Source organism: Mesoplodon densirostris, chromosome 5, assembly GCF_025265405.1.
Source record: "Mesoplodon densirostris isolate mMesDen1 chromosome 5, mMesDen1 primary haplotype, whole genome shotgun sequence".
NCBI classification, from domain to species: Eukaryota; Metazoa; Chordata; class Mammalia; order Artiodactyla; family Ziphiidae; genus Mesoplodon; species Mesoplodon densirostris.
The window spans coordinates 147,108,233-147,118,992 of NC_082665.1; positions in this window are offsets into that span (position 1 = coordinate 147,108,233).

Sequence of the window (10,760 nt, forward strand, 5' to 3'; positions counted from 1 at the left end):
ACACACACGCACACACACACACGTGTTTCTTTTTTATTTTTGACATCTTTATTGGAGTATAATTGCTTTACAATGGTGTGTTAGTTTCTGCTTTATAACAAAGTGAATCAGTTATACATATACATATATTCCCATATCTCTTCCCTCTTGCATCTCCCTCCCTCCCACCCTCCCTATCCCACCCCTCTAGGTGGTCACAAACCACCTAACTGATCTCCTTTTGCTATGCAGCTGCTTCCCACTAGCTATCTATTTTACATTTGGTAGTGTATATATGTCCATGCCACTCTCTCGCTTTCTCACAGCTTACCCTTCGCCCTCCCCACATCCTCAAGTCCATTCTCTAGTAGGTCTGTGTCTTTATTCCTGTCTTACTCCTAGGTTCTTCATGGCATTTTTTTCTTAGATTCCATATATATGTGTTAGCATACGGTATTTGTCTTTCTTTTTCTGACTTACTTCACTCTGTATGACAGACTCTAGGTCCATCCACCTCACTACAAATACCTCAATTTTGTTTCTTTTTATGGCTGAGTAATATTCCATTGTATATATGTGCCACATCTTCTTTATCCATTCATCCGATGATGGACACTTAGGTTGCTTCCATCTCCTGGTTATTGCAAATAGAGCTGCAATGAATATTTTGGTACATGACTCTTTTTGAATTATGGTTTTCTCAGGGTATATGCCTAGTAGTGGGATTGCTGGGTCATATGGTAGTTCTATTTTTAGTTTTTTAAGGAACCTCCATACCGTTCTCCATAGTGGCTGTGCCAGTTCACATTCCCACCAGCAGTGCAAGAGTGTTCCCTTTTCTCCACAACCTCTCCAGCATTTATTGTTTCTATATTTTTTGATAATGGCCATTCTGACCAGTGTGAGATGATATCTCATTGTAGTTTTGATTTGCATTTCTCTAATGATTAATGATGTTGAGCATTCTTTCATGTGTTTGTTGGGAGTCTGTATATCTTCTTTGGAGAAATGTCTATTTAGGTCTTATGCCCATTTTTGGATTGGGTTGTTGGGTTTTTTTTTATTGAGCTGCATGAGCTGCTTGTAAATTTTGGAGATTAATCCTTTGTCAGTTGCTTGATTTGCAAACATATTCTCCCATTCTGAGCGTTGTCTTTTGGTCTTCTTTATGGCTTCCTTTGCTGTGCAAAAGCTTTGAAGTTTCATTAGGTCCCATTTGTTTATTTTTGTTTTTATTTCCATTTCTCTAGGAGGTGGGTCAAAAAGGATCTTGCTGTGATTTATGTCATAGAGTGTTCTGCCTATGTTTTCCTCTAAGAGTTTGATAGTTTCTGGCCTTACATTTAGGTCTTTAATCCATTTTGAGTTTATTTTTGTGCATGGTGTTAGGGAGAGTTCTAATCTCATACTTTTACATGTACCTGTCCAGTTTTCCCAGCACCACTACTGAAGAGGCTGTCCTTTCTCCACTGTACATTCCTGCCTCCTTTATCAAAGATAAGGTGACCGTATGTGTGTGAGTTTATCTCTGTGTTTTCTATTCTGTTCCATTGATCTATATTTCTGTTTTTGTGCCAGTACCATACTCTCTTGATTACTGTAGCTTTGTAGTATAGTCTGAAGTCAGGAAACCTGATTCCTCCAGCTCCATGTTTCGTTCTCAAGATTGCTTTTACTATTCGGGGTCTTTTGTGTTTCCATACAAATTGTGAAATTTTTTGTTCTAGTTCTGTGAAAAATGCCAGTGGTAGTTTGATAGGGATTGCACTGAATCTGTAGATTGCTTTGGGTAGTAGAGTCATTTTCACAATGTTGATTCTTCCAATCCAAGAACATGGTATATCTCTCCATCTATTTGTATCATCTTTAATTTCTTTCATCAGTGTCTTTTAATTTTCTGCATACAGGTCTCTTGTCTCCTTAGGTAGGTTTATTCTTAGATATTTTATTCTTTTTGTTGCAGTGGTAAATGGGACTGTTTTCTTAATTTCACTTTCAGAGTTTTCATCATTAGTGTATAGGAATGGAAGAGATTTCTGTGCATTAATTTTGTATCCTGCTACTTTACCAAATTCATTGATTAGCTCTAGTAGTTTTCTGGTAACATCTTTAGGATTCTCTATGTATAGTATCATGTCATCTGCAAACAGTGACAGCTTTACTTCTTCTTTTCCAATTTGGATTCCTTTTATTTCCTTTTCTTCTCTGATTGCTGTGGCTAAAACTTCCAAAACTAGGTTGAATAAGAGTGGTGAGAGTGGGCAACCTTGTCTTCTTCCTTATCTTAGTGGAAATGGTTTCAGTTTTTCACCATTGAGGATGATGTTGGCTGTGAGTTTGTCATATATGGCCTTTATTATGTTGAGGAAAGTTCCTTCTATGCCTACTTTCTGCAGGGTTTTTATCATAAATGCGTGTTGAATTTTGTAGAAAGACTTCTCTGCATCTATTGAGATGATCATATGGTTTTTCTCCTTCAATTTGTTAATATGGTGTATCACGTTGATTGATTTGCATATATTGAAGAATCCTTGCATTCCTGGAATAAACCCCACTTGATCATGGTGTATGATCCTTTTAATGTGCTGTTGGATTCTGTTTGCTAGTAATTTGTTGAGGATTTTTGCATCTATGTTCATCAGTGATATTGGCCTGTAGTTTTCTTTCTTTGTGACATCTTTGTCTGGTTTTTGTATCAGGGTGATGGTGGCCTCATAGAATGAGTTTGGGAGTGTTCCTCCCTCTGCTATATTTAGGAAGAGTTTGAGAAGGATAGATGTTAGCTCTTCTCTAAATGTTTGATAGAATTCACCTGTGAAGCCGTCTGGTCCTGGGCTTTTGTTTCTTGGAAGATTTTTAATCACAGTTTCAATTTCAGTGCTTGTGATTGGTCTGTTCATATTTTCTATTTCTTCCTGATTCAGTCTTGGCAGGTTGTGCATTTCTAAGAATTTGTCCATTTCTTCCAGGTTGTCCATTTTATTGGCATAGATTTGCTTGTAGTAATCTCTCATGATCTTTGGTATTTCTGCAGTGTCAGTTGTTACTTCTCCTTTTTCATTTCTAATTCTATTAATTTGAGTCTTCTCCCTTTTTTTCTTGATGAGTCTGGCTAATGTTTTATCAATTTTGTTTATCTTCTCAAAGAACCAGCTTTTAGTTTTATTGATCTTTGCTATTATTTCCTTCATTTCTTTTTCATTTATTTCTGATCTCATCTTTTTGATTTCTTTCCTTCTGCTAACTTTGGGGGTTTTTTGTTCTTCTTTCTCTAATTGCTTTAGGTGCAAGGTTAGGTTCTTTAGTCGAGATGTTTCCTGCTTCTTAAGGTAGGATTGTATTGCTATAATCTTCCCTCTTAGAACTGCTTTTGCTGCATCCCATAGGTTTTGGGTCATCGTGTCTCCATTGTCATTTGTTTCTAGGAATTTTTTGATTTCCTCTTCAATTTCTTCAGAGATCACTTTGTTATTAAGTAGTGTATTGTTTAGCCTCCATGTGTTTGTATTTTTTACAGGTCTTTTCCTGTAATTGATAGCTAGTCTCATAGCATTGTGGTCGGAAAAGATACTTGATAAAATTTCAATTTTCTTAAATTTACCAAGGCTTGATTTGTGACCCAAGATATGATCTATCCTGGAGAATGTTCCATGAGCACTTGAGAAAAATGTGTATTCTGTTGTTTTTGGATGGAATGTCCTATAAATATCAATTAGGTCCATCTTCTTTAATGTATCATTTAAAGCTTGTGTTTCCTTATTTATTTTCATTTTGGATGATCTGTCCATTGGTGAAAGTGGGGTGTTAAAGTCTCCTACTATGAATGTGTTACTGTCGATTTCCCCTTTTATGGCTGTTAGTATTTGCCTTATGTACTGAGGTGCTCCTATGTTAGGTCCATTAATATTTACAATTGTTATGTCTTCTTCTTGGATCGATCCCCTGATCATTATGTAGTGTCCTTCTTTGTATCTTGTAATAGTCTTTATTTTAAAGTCTATTTTGTCTGATATGAGAATTGCTACTACAGCTTCCTTTTGATTTCCATTTGCATGGAATATCTTTTTCCATCCGCTCGCTTTCAGTCTGTATGTGTTCCTAGGTCTGAAGTGGGGCTCTTGTAGACACCATATATATGGGCCTTGTTTTTGTATCCATTCAACCAGTCTGTGTCTTTTGGTGGGAGTATTTAATCCATTTACATTTAAGGTAATTATTGATATGTATGTTCCTATTCCCATTTTCTTAATTGTTTTGGGTTTGTTATTGTAGGTATTTTCCTTCTGTTGTGTTTCTTGCCTAGAGAAGTTCCTTTAGCATTTGTTGTAAAGCTGGTTTGGTGGTGCTGAACTCTCTCAGCTTTTGCTTGTCTGCAAAGGTTTTAATTTCTCCATCAAATCTGGATGAGATCCTTGCTGGGTAGAGTAACCTTGGTGGTAGGTTTTTCTCCTTCATCGCTTTAAATATGTCCTGCCAGTCCCTTCTGGCTTGCAGAGTTTCTGCTGAAAGATCAGCTGTTAGCCTTATGGGGATTCCCTTGTGTGTTATTTGTTGTTTTTCCCTTGCTGCTTTTAATATGTTTTCTTTGTATTTAGTTTTTGATAGTTTGATTAATATGTTTCTTGTCTTGTTTCTCCTTGGATTTATCCTGTTTGGGACTCTCTGTGCTTCCTGGACTTCATTAGCTATTTCCTTTCCCATATTAGGGAAGTTTTCAACTATAATCTCTTCAAATATTTTCTCAGTCCCATTTTTTTCTCTTCTTCCTCTGGGACCCCTATAATTCGAATGTTGGTGCATTTAATGTTGTCCCAGAGGTCTCTGAGACTGTCCTCAGTTCTTTCCATTCTTTTTTCTTTATTCTGCTCTGCAGTAGTTATTTCCACTATTTTATCTTCCAAGTCACTTACCTGTTCTTCTGCCTCAGTTATTCTGCTATTGATCCCTTCTAGAGTACTTTTAATTTCATTTATTGTGTTGTTAATTGTTGTTTGCTTCCTCTTTAGTTCTTCTAGGTCCTTGTTAAATGTTTCTTGCATTTTCTCTATTCTATTTCCAAGATTTTGGATCATCTTTACTATCATTATTCTGAATTCTTTTTCATGTAGAGTGCCTATTTCCTCTTCATTTGTTAGGTCTGGTGGGTTTTTACCTTGCTCCTTCATCTGCTGTGTGCTTTTCTGTCTTCTCATTTTGCTTATCTTACTGTGTTTGGGGTCTCCTTTTTGCAGGCTGCAGGTTCATAGTTCCCATTGTTTTTGGTGTCTGTCCCCAGTGGCTAAGGTTGGTTAGTGGGTTGTGTAGGCTTCCTGGTAGAGGGGACTAGAGCCTGTGTTCTGGTGGATGAGGCTGTATCTTGTCTTCCTGGTGGGCAGGCCCACGTCTGTTGGTGTGTTTTGGGGTGTCTGTGGCCTTATTATGATTTTAGGCAGCCTCTCTGCTAATGGGTAGGGTTGAGCTCCTGTCTTGCTAGTTGTTTGGAATAGGGTGTCCAGCACTGTAGCTTGCTGGTCATTGAGTGAAGCTGGGTTTTTGTGTTGAGATGGAGATCTCTGGGAGATTTTTGCCATTTGGTATTACATTGATCTGGGAGGTCTCTTGTGGATCAGTGTTCTAAGTTGGCTCTCCCACCTCAGAGGCACAGCATTGACCCCTTGCTGCAGCACCAAGAGCCTTTCATCCACATGGCTCAGAATAAATGGGAGAAAAAGTAGAAAGAAAGAAGAAAGAAAGAAAGAAAGAAAGTAAGTAAGTAAGTAAAGAAAGAAAGAAAGAGGATAAAAGAAAATAGTTATTAAAATAAAAAATAATTATTAAAAAAAAATTTAAGTAAAAAAAAAAAAAAATGACAGACAGAACCCTAGGACAAATGGTGAAAGCAAAGCTATACAGACAAAATGTCACACAGAAGCATACACATACACACTCAGAAAAAGAGGAAATGGGGAAAAAATAATACATCTTGCTCTCAAAGTCCACTTCCTCAATTTGGGATGATTCATTGTCTATTCAGGTATTCCACAGATGCAGGGTACATCAAGTTGATTGTGGAGCTTTAATCCGCTGCTTCTGAGGCTACTGGGAGAGATTCCCCTTTCTCTTCTTTGTTCGCACAGCTCCTGGGGCTCAGCTTTGGATTTGGCCCTGCCTTTGCCTGTAGGTCGCCGGAGGACCTCTGTTCTTCGCTCAGACAGGACGGGGTTAAAGGAGCAGCTGATTCGGGGGCTCTGGCTCACTCAGGCCGGGGGGACGGAGGGGTGCAGATGCGGGGTGAGCCTGCGGTGGCAGAGGCCAGCGTGACGCACCAGCCTGAGGCACGCCGTGTGTTCTCCCGGGGAAGTTGTCCCTGGATCCCGGGACCCTGGCAGTGGTGGGCTGCACAGGTTCCCGGGAAGAGAGGACACACGTGTTTCTGATGACTCTGATTTCTCAGGGAGAGACTGGGAATTTCACTCACAGAATAGTTTTCCCCAAGAGTATGGAAAACCATCCAAATTCCACTGTCTTCCAAGCCCTAATTTACCCAGACTTGAAGGGTAGAGAAGAGGTAGCCTTGGAGGCCAAGATTACAAGCTGCTTAAAATAAATGCATCTATTTTTATCTCTGGGCCCCGTCCAGGGAATCTTGCCCCTTAGGAATTCTGAGGACATAGGGCTTCAGAATTCCCTCTGGTGTCATTAAAACCACTTGAGGTGTAATTATAGCTCTTTTGACCACTGACCCCTGGGAGCGGGGGGGGTGGGGGGTGGGCAGAGGCGAGAAACAGAATGCACTCATTTTAGACTCTTCAGCTCTATTCCAGTAACAGCTATTTAAAGCCCTGTCAAGCTAACCAATTGCTGCAGTCTTGTCAGAAGAATGTCTGTCTTTTTATTTTCATCTTTCCAATTCCAAGATTGGATTTAGGTAAAACTTAGCTTTAAAGTCCTTAATGGATGTTTGGAATGATAAACAACATAGGAGCATCAATACACAGTGCAGAGCCTACCTCTGCTTTGATTTCTATCTGGGACAGCTTTTCCAGCACCTTCAGTATTAAAGAACCTATTTGTTCAGATCCACAGAACCTGGTAGGACAAAGTGTAAACATCATAATAGCCTGGACTCTGAGGCAATAGATTTGGAAACATCTGGTTGATTGTTTACAATGTTATCCGAGTATTAATCCCTATCATTTGCTAAAGAAGCTGAGCTTCCTATTGTATGCACTTGGACCACATGATGGCTGAGAGTCACATGAGTGTCCCATGCCCACGGGCTTCCCTGAACCTTGCATAATTCCCTTCCAGACTGCACTCCAAGCCATTGCCATCGTCACCACTCAAGGAAGCATCTTGCTGTGCAAGGGAGTGAGCATGATGCTGTTATGAGGATTAGCAAGAAATCTGTTCAAAAGCGAGTCTATCACAAATAATGATTGTTAGGGACAGACTGTTGAATCTTGGGCAGCCAGGAACCCACCAGCCAAGTGCCTCCAGGGTCCCTTCCCACACGTCATCCACCAGGTCTGCCCTTCAGCTTGAGGTTAGTACTGCTCCGCTCTGGCCCATTCAGCATGCTGGTGGTAGCTGGGAAAAGAGCATGGTAGGCTCAACATTCTGGGTAGAAGCTATGGCCCAAGGGCAGGTCAGGAACTAGCAAGAGTAGGCAGAGGAGGAAGGGACTGCTATCCGGGAGGTGGGCACGCCAGGAAGGGGACTGAGCAGGAGAGTGGATATTGACACCAGGTTGTCAATAATTGCTATGCCCAGGAGAAAGAAGGTTTCAGTGACCAAAGAAGTTTGGGAAATGTTTGATCAAAATTAAATGGGTTGGGCTTCCCTGGTGTCACAGTGGTTGGGGGTCCGCCTGCCGATGCACGTTACACAGGTTCATGTCCCGGTCCAGGAAGATCCCACATGCTGCGGAGTGGCTGGGCCCGTAAGCCATGGCCACTGAGCCTGCACGTCCGGAGCCTGTGCTCCACAGCAGGAGAGGCCACAGCAGTGAGAGGCCCGCATACCGCAAAAAAAAAAAAAAAAAAAAAAAAAAAAATTAAATGGGTTTCTTTTCAGTGAGACTTCTAAGAATATCCTTTAATGTGCAAATGATGAGGATTACACTTTCTGGTGCTTCTACAGCCTGTTAGATCTCAGATTCCCTTTCTTTTATTTCCAGAGCATCTCAAAGGGTTAATTCTTTGGTCAACTGGGTCAAGTTGGAAGCTATGTTTCCCAGAATCTCCTCCTCTCTAGGGTCCCAAGTTCAAGTTGGCTAAAAGTAGAACTTGAATGAGATCTGAAAAGTAGAAATGAAGCTGCAACCATTTCCTTCTGAAGGTTTCTGAGGTGAGAGGAGGTGACAGACCCAGAGGAGCCTGATGGATTCCGACTTGCTGTTCTCTATCACTCTAAGCCTAGCTCTTCTTCCCAGGTTCTAGTCCTAATCACCAACAGTGGTCACTGGTTTACCACTAGATTCTTGGTAACCACAGAGATGGCAGCTGTGCAAGAGCTTCCCATAGACCTCTCCATGGGTTCCCCCTTCACATTTCCATGTCTGCAGCCCCGACCTGCCTGGATTCTCAGATTTTCCCCGAAAGATCCAACTTTCCATCCACATCAGATCTATAGGAAGATGCGTAGTGATTATTTGTGATCCTTTAGCTTCCCCTTCCAGAATGTATTAGTTTGCTTGGGCTGCTGTAACCAAGTACCGCAAGCTGGATGACTTCTCAGGAATTTATCCTCTCACAGTTCTAGAAATTGGAAATCTAAGTTCAACATGTCAGCCAGTCTGGTTTCTTCTGAGGCCTCTCTCCTTGGCTCGTAGATGGTGACTTTTCTCTTCGTCCTCTTATGGTCTTCCCCTGTGTACGTCTGTATCCTAATCTCCTCTTCTTATAAGGACACCAGTCATATTGGATCAGGGCCTACGTTAGTGGCCTCATTTAATTTTAATCATCTCTTTAAAGACGCTATCTCCAAACCCAGTCATATTTTGAGGTAGTAGGGGTAGGGCTTCAACATATGCATTTGGGGCAAAGGACATAAGTTCAGCCCATATCATAGACCATCTCTTCCCTGCTCCTCCCACAATTGTGGGAAGTCTATTTCTTGTCATAAACCCCGCATTCTATGGCACAGTGGCTCCACTTCCCTAAGCCCTAATACAGAAATTGGTAGTAGAAGTGGGATGATGCTGTGAAAGAAAATGAAAACAAGAGGTATTGGCTTTGGAACTGGATGGCAGTAGCTAAAGTAGTGGGATCAAGGGGTGCCCTAACCTGCAACCTGCCTCCAGCCTGTAGAAAGACAGCAGAGGCCTCTAGATGGGGCTGGGCTGGAGTCCCTCAGAGTCAGGGATTCAGGGATTACACTGGTCCAAGACTTCCGGAGCCTCCCTGCCAGCCCAGCCGTGACTCACTGTGCCAGCGGCTGCACCCGGAATCTGAAGAGGCAGCCCGTGTCAGTGATGTCCAGCCTGGTCCTGCTGCCAAACAGGGCACCAGACAGGAGCCCCCAACCGCCAGGAAACAGTCCTCTTCTCCAGATGACCAGACACACATGCAAAGCAATTAGAGAACCACGGAAGAACAGCTATAATTGTCTATGTGCATGTTACAGACAAGCACGTCTCTCCTCTCCCCTACTTTATTCTCCAGCCAAACCAAACCACTTACAGCTTCCTGAAATGTCAGGCTATTTCACACCTCGGGGCCTTTGTTCTAATGCTCTCTCTCAGCCAGAAACCCTGCCAGCGTAGCTGCCCAGCAAACATCTATTCATTTTTCAAGCATCACCTTTTCTATGAAGATTTTTCTCTTGGTTCCACTGGGTGGCTGTCATTTATTAAGACTTGCCATGTGCCAGTAAATGTGCAAGGTAGCTCAGTTCATCTTCTGTGAACTACCTATGAAATAGGTATTCTTAGCCCCCCCTTGACAGGTGATAAAACTCATGTTCAGAGAAATTGATTTGCCAAGTTCACCCAGCTTACAGGAGATGCAACTGGACTTCAAACTCAAACCATTGTGATCTAAGTCCGGCTCTACACACACTCATACATGCAGTATAGATTGCTCCTCTGAGGCCAGGTTTGAACCAGAGACTAAGGCCATCCTGGGATCCTTATTAGCATCCTGCTGTGTATTACAACAGTCTGGAGGTCAACAACCCCATCTGAGAGGAACCCTTTCTAAGCACGGCATCCATCAGTGTCCAGATCCCTCCCAAACGCCCTGGATGGGACACAAAAATGCCTGTCAGCATCAGGCAGGGCACTCTCCACCAAGGGAAAGCTCCTGCCATGTATATATCAGAACTTTACAGATGATCTAGGTGGTACCACAGACAATGGGAGAGGGAAAGATTGTTTAGTCAGTGGTGTTTGGAAACTGGCTTGTCATGAGGAAAAAAAAAAAGCCACGCTGTCACTTTATGCCAAAGATTCTGGGTAGCATAAACACATAAGCTTCGAAAGTAGAACTATAAACTTCACAGAAGAAAATATAGATGGATATCTATTACCAAATACCCCAAAGCACAAACCACAAGGCTAAAAAAACAAAAATAGGGGCTTCCCTGGTGGCTCAGTGGTTGAGAGTCCGCCTGCCAATGCAGGGGACACAGGTTTGTGCCCCGGTCCGGGAAGATCCCACGTGCCGCGGAGCGGCTGGGCCCGTGAGCCATGGCCGTTGAGCCTGCACGTCCGGAGCCTGTGCTCCACAACGGGAGAGGCCACAGCAGTGAGAGGCCCGCGTACCGAAAAAAAAAAAAAGAAAAGAAAAAAAGGTAGATAT